Raw genomic sequence first — 16,238 nt, 5'->3', positions numbered from 1 at the left:
GTTGTTCTATTGTATCAGAATAACATAGGCCACTGTGGGTACTTTCTACCCCAGTCAATGAATGTACAATGTCCTTGACTGTTTCTCCTACTCTACTCTGCTCCAGTATGCTCAACATATTTGTTTTCAGAGTTTATTCCAGAAAAGAAACATGAAACCATCTTGCTTAAATTAAGGAACATTAGGAGCAAACTTGCCCCAGAATCTCTTTACAATCTCTGACACTTAGCTTCTTTGCTACTTCTTTATTCACCAGAAAGAGATATAGATGTAGTTCAAATCACAGGCAAGTCCCTTACACTTTGATGTATTTGCCCAAAGACTAGTTAGATTAGATTTAGAAAGGACTTTCCCAAAGAAGGAAAACCAATTTCTTAGCCTTTAATCAATTCTTCTTTAAACCCAGGAAATACCATACAATTTGTTTCCCATAGCTAATAAGTAACTTAGCACTACTTTATAATTATTAAGCCTATTCTAGTCAGAGTACTCAGATTAGCTGCTAGCTATGAGAAAAATAACTACTAAAGGGAGTTTCCTTGAGGAGATTCTTCTATCCCTATACTTTCCCCCAAACAAGAGATGACAATCGCTTGATGTGAGCAAGGGTGTATAAATTTCTATACTATTCTTGTTTTTTTGTTTTTTGTTTTGTTTTTGTTTGTTTTTTTGCAACCAGGACCTGGCAGAATGACTACTGCAAAGAAGGGTGGCAAAAAAGAAGGGCTGTTTGGCTATCAACAAGGTAGTAATCAAAGAATACACCATCAACATTCACAAGCACATCCATGGAGTGGGTTTCAAGAAGAGTGCCCCTCGGGTACTCAAAGACATCCGGAAATTTGCCATGAAAGAGATGTGCACATGGACACCAGGTTCAACAAAGCTGTCTGGGCAAAAGGCATAAGAAATGTTCCATACCACACATGTGCGCGGTTGACCAGAAAACGTAACAAGGATAAAAATTCACCAAACAAGCTCTATACGTTGTTTACCTATGCACCTGTCACCACTCTCCAAAACCTACAGGCAATTAATGTGGGTGAGAACTAAATGCTGTCAAGTAAAGGTATAAAACTGCAAAATAAATAAATAAATAAATAAATTTAATTTCTATATTATTAGCTAGCCTAACATCATATAAATTTCCTACACAACCAAGCAGGGGCAAGCAGAAGCTAAGTGTACTAGATGGTCCAAATGTCTGATTCTAGCTGATAAAAAGAATTCCAAAAGTCATCTCCATTTGGATGTTCTGTTATTCAAACCTAGAAGCTTAGCTGAAATACTCTTACCAGTAAACTATTTTAAGGCCTCATGAAAAACTGTCATTTAAGAAACCAGAAACTGCAAGAAAGAAGAAGAAGAAGAAGAAGAAGAAGAAGAAGAAGAAGAAGAAGAGGAGGAGGAGGAAGGGGAGGGAGAGGGGAAGGGGAGGGGGAAGAGGAGGAGGAGGAGGGGGAAGGGGAGGGAGGGGAAGGGGAGGGGGAAGGGGAAGAGGAGGAGGAGGAGGAGGAGGAGAGAAATGGTCTTTCATGGTTGTTCTCATTAGACTTTCTGCACGTTTCTCTGCAACCACCTTGTCCTTCCTTGCTGCTGGAGCTATACCTACATCTTTTGACCAGTCTGTTTGCCTGGTCCCTAGTTCCCTATGGCCACCTCTGCTGCTCTGTCTTCCTAGTGGTCCAATCACTGTTTTTCTTGTACTAGGACTGACCTAATGCCCATCTTCTGCTGTACTATCTGTCAGACAGCAACCACAGAGGTCGGTGGGGAAAGGCGAACAGTGGAACATGGGTTGAGGGGAAAGGGAGAACAGTGGAACACGGGTATGTGTGACATGACTCATCTGTTCTGACCATCTATTCCATAACCTGTTCTAAGACTGTGCACCCTGGCTCACTCTGACAGACCTGTTCTTGGCCCAAACTAACCCTTTAGACTAGGTATGGTTTTCCTGGCCACGAGCCTTTTACCTAAAACTTTCTAATGAAGACAGAAGAATCTCACAATTATGACCATGCTTACAGAAAAGGAAATGAACATTCAAATGTCTCTTCCATACTTGGCACTTTGCTAGGTGCTTTCTCACTCAAGACCCACCAAAGGCCACTGATACAGCCTTCATTTTACATTAGGATACAACAGAATTCCACTACCTATGTATTTCAGAAGATAAAGCTAAGTGTACTAGATACTGCGTAACATCAATAAAATTCTTTTTAATGTTGCCCTGACAGGGCTGCTTTTCATTATGTGAAGAGTAGTCCACTGCAATGCCAAGGAATCTGGCTTACAACTTCTAATTAGCTATCAACTCACTTTACAAATACTGTTTCACTGGAGTGCCCGGATAGCTCAGCCGGTTCAGCGTCTCTGATTTTGGGTCAGGTCATGATCTCACGGTGTGTGGGATCAAGCCCCATGTTGGGCTCTGTGCTGACAGCACAGAGCCTGCTTGGGATTCTCTCTCTCTCCTTCTCTCTCTGCCCCTCCCCCACTCGCTCACACACTCTCTCTCAAAATAAATAAAATATGGAGGGGGGATTAAAATATTTTTTTAAAATACTGTTTCACCAAAAAGAAAAGGCCACACCTTAAATGGTAACTGGCATTATACACCTGTATAGCATTTAAATCAATTCTAAAATTTACAAAATAATAACCTTTGTATCTTCAGAATTACAAGAATATTTAGTATGCTCAACAGTTTACTAGAGAGAACAAGACATAAGAACATGTTATAAACCACAGGGACATAATCATTAAAATCCAGACTTGGAAACTCTAAAGGACCAAAAACCTGGTTTCTTTAATAAAGAAATTACCAGAAGAGGGATAAAAAAGAGGTAGTGAGGGGAAGCTCTAAACTAAAAAGGATTTAAAAAGTCATTACCAACCATCTGGAAGTTCGTGACCTTATGTGGATCCTGATTAAAACTAGGACATTGAGCTTTCCAGTGTCAGAGTATGGAGGAGACACTCAGAAAAGGCTCCTTGCAAGGGGAAAGAAAAGAAGGAAGAATAGGTCATTAGCCTTGGACCTCAGGTAGCTGAAGGAGAAAATGCGTTTGCTGTCTACCACATCTTTACATGTCTCAGTGACACATTTGTCCAAGTCACCAATCTGTCAAGGCAACAATCTGCCAGGTGACTGGTGGGATGAAGATGAGGCTGACCAAGATGCATCCTCTCCCTATGCTGCCTTGTTGACTACCCAGCATGTAGCCCAGAGGGTGCAAGGAGCTGAGCATCACTGTACTCCACATCAAACTCCAGGCCACAGGAGGAAATAGAACCAAGACCCTTGAACCTAGGCCCAGTCACTCCTCAGAGCCCTTGCCCACTCAGGAATGAAGATCAGGAGGATTGAGAATGTCACCCCTATCCCCTCCAATAGCACCCACAAGAATAGGGGTCATTGTGGTTGCAGTCTATGAGCAGGATTCCCAAATTATTGTCTTCTGTTAATAAATTGCCTTTGTGTAAGCTTTAAAAAAACTGTAACATTTGAAAAATAAATAAATATAATAAACTATATTTATTGGAAAATACAAATTATTTTCATGTAAATGAAGAAAAACAGGTCCTTTAAAAATGATACCACTACTTGAATATATCTGAGTTTTAGACAACGTAAAGGAATTTGATGATACTAATATGGAGAGTAAAATTCAAAAGCTAGGCAACAGAGCAATCTGTTAATTTTGTTAGGTAAAACAATGGCCCTGTGGTTATGGGGGAGAATGTCCCTTTAAAAAAATTTTTTTTTAACGTTTGTTTATTATTGAGAGACAGAGACAGAGCATGAGCATGGGACGGGCAGAGAGAGGGGGAGACACAGAATTCAAAGCAGGCTCCAGGCTCTGAGCTGTCAACACAGAGCCCGATGTGGGACTTAAACCCACAAGCTGTGAGATCGTGACCTGAGCTGAAGTTGGACGCTTCACCGACTGAGCCACCTAGGTACCCAAAAATGTCCCTTTAAAAAACACATATTGATACATTCAGCGCTAAAATGACACAATGTCTAGAATTTGGTTTAAAAATTGTTTTTAAATGGGGACAAGAATAAACAACTATGGCAAAATGTTGAAACTAACTGATATACAGGGGCTCACTGACTACTTTTGTGTGCATCTGCATTTCAAAAAGTAAATAATAATAACAGGAACAATAATAGATTCCAAGGACTTCCTCCATTATGTGGGAGAGGAAAAAACAAAAACAAAAACAAAAAACAAGATCAATAATTCAAACTAAAACCCCCTAGTTCAAATAAGGGTCAAGTTTGGAGAGGGTAGGGAGACAGGAACAACCACACAAGAGTTTTATATAATTCACCTGAATTTCACAAATAGTCAGAAGAGTGTGGTGAGGAAGTCTCACAGTGTTCCAACATAATGGGGGCGTACTAGAAGAAAAAAAAAATTCTTTCAAGAACTATTTCCTCCTGCCAGTCCTGCCCTAGACATCGATTTATAAAGACACTTTCAACATTTTCTGAAATCCAAGAAGTAGGACTGTCAGTGTGTTTTGCATGGGAACAAAGCTTCCCTAACATCCTGAGCACATATGATTCTGATTGTACAGAGGTTTCTGGGAATGAAAATAGTATTTTTTCATTCCTAGTTTTCTGGCTGTGCTCCAAGACTACTTTTCTTATCAAGTTATCTTTAAGTAAGATCCTTTGGAGGTGGGGGAGGAGAACCTTTCAAAGACTTTTATGAAAACATTTGCACATACACATTTCAGCACTTCAAGTAATGACACCAAATGTTTTTTGAGGTTCTAAAGAGAAAAACACAATCTAAAGTTACCTAATCGTACCAAAATCTCTGCTGTGGGCAATCATCACCATATCTAAATTGCATAATTATTATTGGCAAAGAGAGAAAAAAAATTAACACCTTCTGAGAATTTATCATATGCCAAGTATCTAATATGTATTTTTAACTAAATCCTCGTAACAACCCTAATAGGTGAGTATTATTATTATTATCTAAATATTACAGATGAGAAAAGTGGGCAGGCACTGAAAGGCTAAGTAACTTGTTAAGTGACCTAAGTGTAACTCAGTGGCAGAACCAGATTTGACCATGAGCACTCTGGCTCTTAACGTCTGGGCTGTTCTCTACTACTCTATACCTTAAAACTTTTCACTCTAAAACGCAGGAAAGATGATTATTTGAACACTTCTAGACCCTACATCATTGGCTCTTTTCATAATCCTCATTATCTTTGAAATTTTACAATATTAAAAACATTTAAAACTAGAAGATCCTTCTTTAATGAAATTAAACTGTCTGAAGAGAACAGCAGCTATTAAAGGCATTAGCACCACTGACCAAGAATAATGGGGCCTCCCCAAACTGCTCACCTTAATGCAAAGCTCACCAGTTGACAGACCTTGTCTAGGCAGAGATCCCAATCAATTTTATTTTATTTATTATTATTATTATTATTATTATTATTATTATTATTTTGAGAGCGTGAGAGAGCACATGCAGGAGAGGAGCAGAGGGAGAGACAGAATCTTAAGTAGGCTCCATGCCCAGTGCAGAGTTCCAGGCTTGATCTCAGACTGTGAGATCATGACCTGAGCCAAAATCAAGAGTCAGACACTTAACCAACTGAGCCACCTAGGCACCCCCAAAATCAATTTTATACGGTTTCATTCTTCCATTTGATTGGGTAAATCAGAATCAAACATCTGTACCTTGAAAGAGACAAGGAAACAAAAGTTAAAGAAATGTGACAAAGGAAGAAAGAAAATTCATAAAACAGAACAGATCTTGTCAAAAGCCTTGTAATTAAGATCCTCAGAAACAGTCGAGATATTGCATCCATAAAGCAAAACACAATGCCGTGAAAAAGCAAAAAAGAATGAGAAAAGACTCTTGGAAATAAAATATCAATTTAAAGAGGCAATATAGAGGAGGCACCTGGGTGGCTCGGTCAGTTAAGCATCCAATTCTTGGTTTCAGCTCAGGTCACGATCTCAGGATCATGAGACTGAGCCCCATGTTGGGCTCTGCGCTAATAGCACGGAGCCTGCTTGGGATTCTCCCTCTCTCTCTGCCCCTCCCCTGCTCATGCTCTCTCTCTCTCTCAAAATAAATAAACTTTAAAATAAATAAATAAAAAGGCAGTATAAAGTTTGAAGTTGTGAAGATGAAATCTAGAAAATAGACAAAAACAGAGACAGAAAATTACCAAAGGACCCACAGCATCAGTCCAGGAGATCAGCATTTGATTAGAAGAATTCCAGAAAGAACAGGGAATACAGTCGGTGGTATGTATTATAACAGCACTGGAGAGTGACAGATGGTAAGTACGCTTGTGGAGAGCACAGTGTAACATAGAGATGGTGAATCACTATGTTCTACGCTTGAAACTAGTAACATTATGTGTCAACTATCCTTCAATAAAAAATTAAACAAACAAAAAAAAAAAGAAATCCAGAATGAAAAGAAAAAAAATTGGAGAAAGTTTCCAAAAAAATATGTTTTCACCAAAAGATGATTAAGTTAATAGATTTATAGAAGTCTTACAATAGGGCCCACTCAGTGCTCAAATGAATAGAGACCAACATCAAGACATATCATTGGAAAATTTCAGACAAGATCAAAAAGATACTAAAAGCTTTCAGAGAAAAGGCAGCTCATCTACAAAGGAACCAAGAATCAAACTGGTCTAGGAATTCTCATCAATAATGAAGGATACTAATAGTTGAGCAATGCCTTTAAAAATGTGACAGAAAATGATGTTTAAACCTAGAATTCCATTCCCAGCCACACTAACATTCCAGTTTAAGAACAAAATAAAAACCCTTCCAGACATGGAATCACTCAAAATTTACCTCCCACACATCTTACCTTAGTATGTACACTAGCAAAACAAAGCAATAATTCAAGAAAGAGGAATATATGGGAAACAGGAGCATAATGAAGGCAAGTCACAGGATGTCAGTTGGGCAGCAGTTCTAAATAAAGCTCACAGAATGGAGCAGGAAGATAGGGGGCATCAAGGAAGCTAACTATGAAAAAGGGAGATACTAGAAATTTGATATCATCTTTAAAAAGTGTAACTTAACTGTTTCATAGGAAGCTATAAAAGCAAAAAATGCCCCCCCCAAAAAGAATACAAATGAGAATTCTGATATGGGGAGGTAATGGCATCCTGTTTTATCTTTGGAGAATTACCTTCTTCAGACCCCTAACACATGTGTTTCATATAGGGTTGACCCCATACCCATCTCTAAGAGTGTGCATGTAACCAGGCTGTTAACTATACCAGTCTATTCTCTCCACCTTGCCATAACTTGTTTGGAAATAAACACACAGCCTAGAATGGGTGGCGGGGTGGGGGTGGGGGGGGTGGCATGGTGTGAAGGGTCCTGAAAATAAAGCTAAAAGGAGGAAATCGGACTGATAACAGCAAGAGAGCAACTCTTCAAAGCAAGGATTGAGCATGTGGATCCTGTCCTACTCTATCCTCCTCAGACTCTCAGTTCTTCAAACCAATTTTCTTTTCCACTTAAGTTATAGTTGAACTAGTTTTCTAACACTTACAAGGATTCCTATCTTATATACTCCTCTTTCAGAGCAGGAAGTCAAAAGACACCATCTATTGTTAGTGAAATAAAAATAAATACATAGTATTTACCAAGATGACCAGAGAGCTAAAAATAATGGCAGAACTACAGCAGAAAGAAGATGGGGAATGGGGTAGTGGTGTGAAGAAATAATTTGTAATGGGTCTCTAGGTCTTTCAGGCAAGACACTGTCTGCTCTTTGTTCTGGACTGTTATTTTCAAAGATGTTCATACAGCAAACGACCTTGCAAGATAGAAAGTCTTTTCTTCAAGAACAAAAAGCAGACATGCTTACTATCTCCCTCTGGAGCAAAGGCCAGGCACACTTACTGCCCATTATAAAATATTTGAAATCTCTAAGCTCAGAGTTTTCTCCAGTAACAAAACCTACTATGCAAACAGGTATTATGTGGCCCTATCTGCAGTGCCCTGTGGGAATTGAGGCTTAGGACACTGACACAAATGAATGCTGCTACTCTGGCTACTGCTACTGCTATGAGTAATAAACTGTACTTTATCTCTAACTGAGCCTTCCACCAGCATCCACAAAACTGGCAGGCTAACTTGTTAGCTTCAAGTAAGGTCAAATCTCAGATCCCTTATAATTCTTGACAGTTGGTAAATAAGAGTTAAACCTTGACTATCAAAGCAGAAAATCAATAGATAATGCTTAAAATTAGGAAACCAAGAAATGAAAGAAGTAAACTAAAAGAATCCACCAGAAACAACTGTTGTGGTTTCCCTGAAAAGGGAACTGAGGTGGGGAGGGGTGGGAAAAGGAACTAGAGCTTTCATCATAAACTCTTCTGAACCATCACATTTTTCCCTCACCATGAACATGCATTTGAGAAAAAAGCCTTTGCTGGCTACTTCAAAAGGGGAAAAAGAAGGATTAAGAAAAAGTTTTCAGTATTTCATCCCACTAAAATTGAATGGGAGTGTCAAGAAAAGGACCTCATTCAATATGATGTTCTCACCACAGTTCTAGAGACCCAAAAGGGACACAATTCTCACCAATGATCATTTCAGGCCAGAAAAGTCTCAATGTACCTCCAAAATAAGTACCTATGTCTTACTCTGGAGAATTTTTTTTTTCCTTGAGAGAGAGAGACAGAGACAGAGAGAGAAAATGAATGAGTGGGGGAAGGGCAGAGAGGGTAAGAGAGAGAATTCCAGGCAGGCTCCATACTGTCAGCATAGAGTCCGATTCTGGGCTCAAACCCATGAAACATGAGATTGTGACCTGAGCCAAAGTCCAACACTCAACCAACTGAGCCACCCAGGTGCCCCTGGAGAATTTTTTTAAATAAAATGGTTCTACTAGCTATGTACACAATAGTATCCTACAACCCTTCCTATCGTAAGAACATTACTGGGTTCAGCATATAAGTATGTATCCGTAAGCATGATTTCCTGCAAGTATAGGTTCTAATACACCCCCCATAAACCACCATGGTTTTAAAACTTAAATTAAAAATTAATTTATAATACTGGAGATACCCAGGTATGAGGCTCCTTAAGACAGAGCAGAAGTATTTTTACGGCAGGGGAAATAAAACACATCATCTTACAGACAAAAATACACAAACAGCTAATTAAGGTTCAAAAAGTAACTCACATTAAAGAGTAAGAATTTTCTAATCAAAATCTGAAATTACAAATGATTTTGTGTGGTACACAGGGGATGACTATTTACACTGGTATAATTATATACATATTCTAGGATCTAGAAAAGCTTTTCTCTTAAATCCAGAACAAAACCTACCCACTCTCTACCCCTCTATACCTATACTAAACTATACTTTCAATGCAGCCACATTATAATTTTTGCCATCCCACTGTATCTAGTTTTTAGGGAAAATGAAGGAAGATCATACAAATTCTGCTCCAGAGATAAGCTAAATTGTTCTTGAGCTAAACTAAGTCTGAGTAATAGAAGATCTGGTTAGGAGCTAGCTCTGGTTCTATTTAAAATGTACTTTATTTAAATTTTTTTTTCAACGTTTATTTATTTTTGGGACAGAGAGAGACAGAGCATGAACAGGGGAGGGGCAGAGAGAGAGGGAGACACAGAATCGGAAACAGGCTCCAGGCTCTGAGCCATCAGCCCAGAGCCTGACGCGGGGCTCGAACTCACAGACCGCGAGATCGTGACCTGGCTGAAGTCGGACGCTTAACCGACTGCGCCACCCAGGCGCCCCTAAAATGTACTTTATTTAAATTGCATTGCTTAACTTTAACATAACATTACTGTTTCAATCGCAGTGGCCTCATTCAATCAACTTAAGTCATGCGAAGCTGGAGCAAATAAAAAGATAAAGGTCTCTGTGACATCAGAGTTCCACTACGTTGTTTCTCATTTCTTTTTCACTTCTAGGTGCCCTTAAGTAGGAAGACATTTTGTGCAGTGAAATTCCTCTATAGGTCACACTGCTCAGAATTAAATTCCAGCTTCTACACACTTACTGGCTAAGCAAACTGCCTGTTTAACCTCTAAGACCTCTTAAGTTTTCTGTGAGAAAAAAGGGACAAGAATACATTCCTTATAGGGTTTTAATAAAGATTAGAAAAGAAAATATACATAAAATGTTTAGTATAGAGCCTAGTCAAAAGGAAGGAAGGAAGCTATTGCTATTGTCATTCCTCCCTTTGTGGAAAACCACCTCCAGTAGGAAATAAATGTTCCATCGGCACACAGTGGAACTCACTCAAACCTAGACTCTTTCTCATTAACCAAACCAGCACTGAAGGCTATGACAACTTCACCAAAAAGATGCTAGAGGTTTGAAGCAGATGATGCATTTCAGCAAAGCCCAAACTCAGTCCCTTTTACACCGAGAATATAGTCCTTAAACCTTGCACAGGTTTGCCTTGGTAGCACAATGGCACACAGTGGTCTCCAAAAGCAAAACTTTTTAACTAATGAAGACAGTACTTTCAAATATAAATTTTTAAAATAAAAATTGGGGTGCCTGGGTGGCTAGCGTCCATTGAGTGTCTGACTCTTGATTTTGGCTCAGGTCACGATCTCAGGATGAGATGGAGCCCGACATCAGCCTCTGTGCTGAGCGTGGAGCCTGTTTAAGATTCTCTCTCTCCCTCCCTCTGCACCTCTCCTACTCGTGTGCATACTCTCTCAAATGCTTGCTGAGCATTTATGAGGCACGTAGAACACAGTGGACAAATAGTCAAAGCCCCTAAAGGAACTACCACTGGTGGTGAGACAGTAAATAATAATCATAAGTAAATTATACAGTATATGTTTCAAGGAGGTAGTTGTTATGGGAAAAAACAGACTAAGATAAGAAACTTGGAAGTACAAGGAGAGAGACGCAGTTACCATTTTAAACAGAGTGGTCAGGGGCGCCTGGGTAGGTCAGTTGGTTAACTGACCGACTCTTGATTTCGGCTCAGGTCACAAACTCATGTTTCTTGAGTTCCAGCCTCACATCAGGCTCCGTGCTGACAGTGTGGAGACTGCTTGGGATTCCCCCTATCCTGCTCACACATACACACACACTCTCTCTCTCTCAAAACAAACTTCAAAAAAATTAAATTTCAAAAAAAATACTTAACAGTGATCAGTACAGGCTTAAGAAGGGGATATATAAGAGATTCGGAGGAGGTAGGTAGTAAGTTAGGCATGAAGATTCACCTAAGAGAATAGTGTTCTAGGCACAGGGAAAGGCCAATGCAAATCCTAACATAAGCCTACCTGATTAACACCATCACCACTACCTAACAAATAAGCAAAAATGTCAGCTATTGCTATTTGGTCCCTCAACAGTATCTCCCTCTCTGCCCAGAAAATCTGTGCTAGCAAAATCAAATGAAAGAAATCAATTTATCTATTCCTGAAATCATTATTACACTGTATGCTAACTTGGATTTAAATTTTAAAAAAGAAATCAATTTATAAATTTTCATTCAACAAATGTTTACCGAACTGAACACCAACTATGTGCTAGGCACTGCTTTCGTGCTAAGGACACAGGAAGGAAAGTGGCAGGCACCACTTTCTATTCCAAATTATGAAGACCTCAGGAAGGGGCCCGAGGAGGACTACAACTACAAGTATAGGGAATATTTTTGTTTTCCTGTTCTTTGGCTTATCAGAGCTTCATTGCTTAAAACAACAACAACAACAACAACAACTTGACCTCGAGATAAAATGGGAGGATACCATACTAAATCTTAAAGTCTCTATCTTTAGAGCATAGACATTGGCCCTTTAAGTTTCTTTACCTAAATAGATGATAATTTCAAAAGTACTAACAATGACATTATACTAATAGCTTCTCCCCACTGCCCTTGAAGGACTAACACATTGCTACTGACAGTCTAATCATTTTTCTACCACTTTCCCAAGATTCACTTCAATTCAAAAAAAAAAAAAAAAAAATGATCTACCAAGTGCAAGGTTCAATGGTCTGTGCCATGATAGCTAAGAAAGAGGGCTCTGCTCTCCAAGACATCATCATGTGGTTTGGGAAAACATATGTATACATCCTTTTTTCTAATGTTATTTCCTACTTCAAAAGTAAGTGCAGCTCATAATATCACCTGGTTGTATGGGAAATTACTATGAAATTTTTTCCTGAAGTTCCCACCAAAAGCTTATTTTATAGAGTTAAAAACCTATTTTAAAAATATTATTCTATAAAAAAATTACAAGTTAGTAGAATATATTTATATAATTTATCTGAGCCCACATAGCAAATGGAGAATAGAAGCATAGAAAGTTGGGGCACCTGGGTGGCTCAGGTGGCTAAGCATCCAACTCTTGGTTTTGGCTCAGCATGATCTCACAGTTCCTGAGTTCAAGCCCCATATCTGGCTCTGCGCTGCCAGTGCAGAGCCTGCTTGGGATTCTCTCTACCCCTCCCCCATGCACGCATGTGCACACACATGCATGGCTCTCTCTCTCTTAAAATAAACCACCTTTGGGCAGAAAAAAGAAGCTCAAATAGTTAAGAGAAACACAAGAAATTTTTATTATAGAAAAGGAACTAAATGGAATAGATTTGTTGATTACTTTCTTTTTCCCCAATTAAGTTAAAGGGTACTTTAAGATTTAAGTTTCTACATGTTAAGGAATGTACAAGAGAAAATAAAAGGCAAAAAAAAAAAAAAAAAAGCATTTTAACCTTGTGCCCTATTCTACATTTAAGAGAGAAACTCCTGAAAAACACATTACTCGCTTGTCTTCCTGTCAGTTTACTGTGAAGTATGTGATATTGGGAGATAGTGCAGTTCAGTTCCAGACCACCGCAATAAAGCAAATGCCAAAATAAAGTCAAATGAATTTTTTGCTTTTCTAGTGCATATAAAAGTTAAGTTTGGGCGCCTGGGTGGCGCAGTCGGTTAAGCGTCCGACTTCAGCCAGGTCACGATCTCGCGGTCCGTGAGTTCGAGCCCCGCGTCGGGCTCTGGGCTGATGGCTCAGAGCCTGGAGCCTGTTTCCGATTCTGTGTCTCCCTCTCTCTCTGCCCCTCCCCCGTTCATGCTCTGTCTCTCTCTGTCCCAAAAATAAATAAACATTGAAAAAAAAAATTTTTTTTTAAAAAAAATTAAAAAAAAAAAGTTAAGTTTATGCTATGGTGTAGTCTATTAAGTATGCAAAAGCATTGTATATACCTTAATTTAAAAATACTTTATTTCTAAAAAATGCTAACCATCACCTGAGCTTTCAGCAAGTCTTAATCTTCTTTGCTGGCAGAGGGTCTTAACCTCTACGTTGATGGCTGCTGACTGATCAGGATACTTCTGATCAGGCAATTTCTTAAAATAAGACAACAATGAAGTTTGCCATACTGACTCTTCCTTTTACAAAGGAGCATGCTGCTTGAACTCCTTTACAAATTGGAGTCAATCCTCTCAAAACCTACTGCTGTTTTATCAACTAAGTTTACGTAATATTCTAAAGTTTGTTGTCATTTCAACAATCTTCACATCTTCACCAGAAGTCAATTCCACTCCAAGAAACCACTTTCTTTGCTCATGTATAATAAGTGACTCTTCACCTATTCAAGTTTTATCCTGAGATTGCAGCAGTTCAGTCCCATCTTCTGGCTGTACTTCTAATTCTAGTTCTCTCGCTGTTTCTGCTACCTCTGCAGTTACTTTCTCCACTGAAGTCTTGAACCCTCAAAGTTATCCAGGAGGGTTAGAATCAACTTCTTCTAGATTCCTGTTAATGTTGATATTCTGACTTCTTCCCAGGAATCACAAATGTTCTTAATAGCATCTAGAATGGTGGCTTCTTCCCAGAAGGTTTTCAATTTTACTTTGCCCAAATCCATCAGAGGAATCACTATCTATGGCAGCTACAGCCTTACAAAATGGATCTCTTAAATACAAAGACTTGAAAAAAAACCATAAATAAATAAAAATTAAAAAATAAAAATAAAGACTTGAAAATAGAAATGGCTCCTTGATCCATGGGCCACAGAACGGATGTTGTATTAGCAGTCATGAAAACATTAATCTCATAGTACATCGCCATCACAGCTGTGATATTTTAATATCTGAGCAGTAGGTCTCACTCACTAGTAGACTGAAAATATTTGGTAAACCATGTTGTAAACAGATCTGCTATTATCCAGGCTTTTTTGTTCCATGTATAGAACATAGGACCCAGGATTTTTGGAATGGTAAATGAGCACTGGCTTCTATTTAAAATCATCATTAGAATTAGCCCCTAACAAGAGAGTCAGCCTGTCCTTTGAAGACTTGAAGCCAGGCATGGACTTCTCTTTAGCTATGAAAGTCCTAAAAGGCATCTTCTTCCACTATAAAGCTATTTCATTTACATTGAAAATGTGTTACTGAGTGTAGCCACCTTCATTAATCATCTTACCTCCATGTTCTGGGTAACTTACTACAGCTTCTACATCAGCAGTTGTTGCTTTACTTTACTTCTCACTTCCAGATTATCAAGGTGGCTTTTTAAACCTCATTAACCAACCTCAGCTAGTTTCAAACTTTTCTTCTGCAATTTTGTCACCTCTTTCAGCCTTCAAAGAATTGAAGTGAGGACCTTGCTCTGGATTGGGCTTTGGCTTAAGGGAATGTTGCAGGTGGTTTGATCTGTCCAGACCACTAACTATCTTCATATCAGCTATTATAATAAGGCTGTTTTGTTTTCTCACCATTCATATGTCCCCTGGAGTTAACACTTTTAATTTCCTCAAGAACTTTTCCTCTGCATTCAAATCTTGGCTGTGTGGCACAAGAGGCCTAGTTTTCCGTCTGTCTCAGCTCTGGACATTCCTTTTTCACTAAGCTTAATCATTTCTAGCTTTTGATTTAAAAGTGAGAGATGTGCAACTCTTCCTTTCACTCGGAACACTATGAGGTCACTGTAAGGTTATTAACTGGCCTAATTTCAATATTGTGTCTCAGGCAACAGGGAGGCCCGAGGAGAGGGAGAAACAGAGGAACGGTTGGTCAGTGGAGCAGCCAGAACACACATTTATTACGTTCACCATCTTATACGGGCACAGTTCATGGCACCCCAAAACAATTACATCAAAGATCACTCATCACAAATCACCCAAATATAATACTGAAAATGTCTGAAATACGGAAAAATTACCAAAATGTGACACTAACACACAAACTGATCAAACGCTGTTGGAAAAATGGCACCAAGTTGCCACAAACATTCAATTCGTAAAAAATGCAAAATCTGCAAAGTGCAATAAAATGAAGGGTAGTAAAACAAGAAACACCTTTATTTATGGGTATGGCTAATGAAACATTAAAAATGTTGCGAAGCGGCAGCTCTAGAAATCTTCCTGTAAAAAGGCTGGCATGTAACCTTCGTCCCTTCTTGCATCCTGCGGTGTGGAATGGGCTGCAATGGCTGGAGATTCAACTAGCTCAATGAGCACACTAGGCAACAGTGGAGCAGTAACAGTATGGAAAGAACCAAGGAGTGGGGGAAGGAATAAGGACCAGACTAGAGGGCTCTCTTAACCGCAGGGTTTGTTATATACAATTGTTAAAACTCATCAAACTGTTTAATGTCTGTGCAATTTACTGTATTCATTATGCCTCCAAACAAAACAGAGAGAGAAATACCACGAATGCTATACCAGCCCTAGACCAACTAGCTGAATTTTTATGAGAACTTTGTTCGTTAACCCACAGCTAGTTTAGTTCTATCACTAATAATACACTCTTAATATAACAATATGTATAGGACAAAAATCAAGTAAAAGTCAATCTGGTAGTATGTAGAATACACTTGCATTTTTTTAAAAAGTAGGGAGAATAGAATTGTTGCCTCCAGTGAGAGGAAAAGTGTGCCCAACAGACAGGGGAGGAGAAAACTCACTTTTTACACCTTTTGCATTTTGAACCATGAACACATTACCTACCCAAAAAATAAATGTTCTTTAATCCTACTAAATATTCTATTTAAATTTTTTGAAATTTTCATATATGCAAATTTTAATGATTTGAAGACTTATATTGACTTTAGTTTCAACATGATCTCTCAGTGGACTAATTACCCAAAAACCACTAGACACAAAAATGACAAAAGAAAATGGTGAAAGGGGGGAAAAGGTAAGGACAGTGCAGAGAACTCTTCTTTCAAGGAAAAAAGACAAGAAACCATTTTAACCAAAAAGAG

The 16,238-nt window shown here is 38.8% G+C and overlaps 1 protein-coding gene and 1 pseudogene across 4 annotated transcripts in view; one reads left to right on the top strand and one right to left on the bottom strand.

Annotated features, from left to right (window-relative positions):
• The window catches only part of FBXO34 (F-box protein 34), an 88,747-nt gene that overhangs the window by 59,924 nt on the left and 12,585 nt on the right, over positions 1–16,238 (bottom strand). The window lies entirely within an intron of this gene.
• LOC115516487 lies at positions 691–1,053 on the top strand (annotated as a pseudogene).

The sequence above is a fragment of the Lynx canadensis genome, chromosome B3 (assembly GCF_007474595.2).
Source record: "Lynx canadensis isolate LIC74 chromosome B3, mLynCan4.pri.v2, whole genome shotgun sequence".
NCBI lineage: Eukaryota > Metazoa > Chordata > Mammalia > Carnivora > Felidae > Lynx > Lynx canadensis.
Note: the sequence above shows the minus strand (reverse complement) of the source record. Positions and strands in the feature narration are given on the sequence as shown.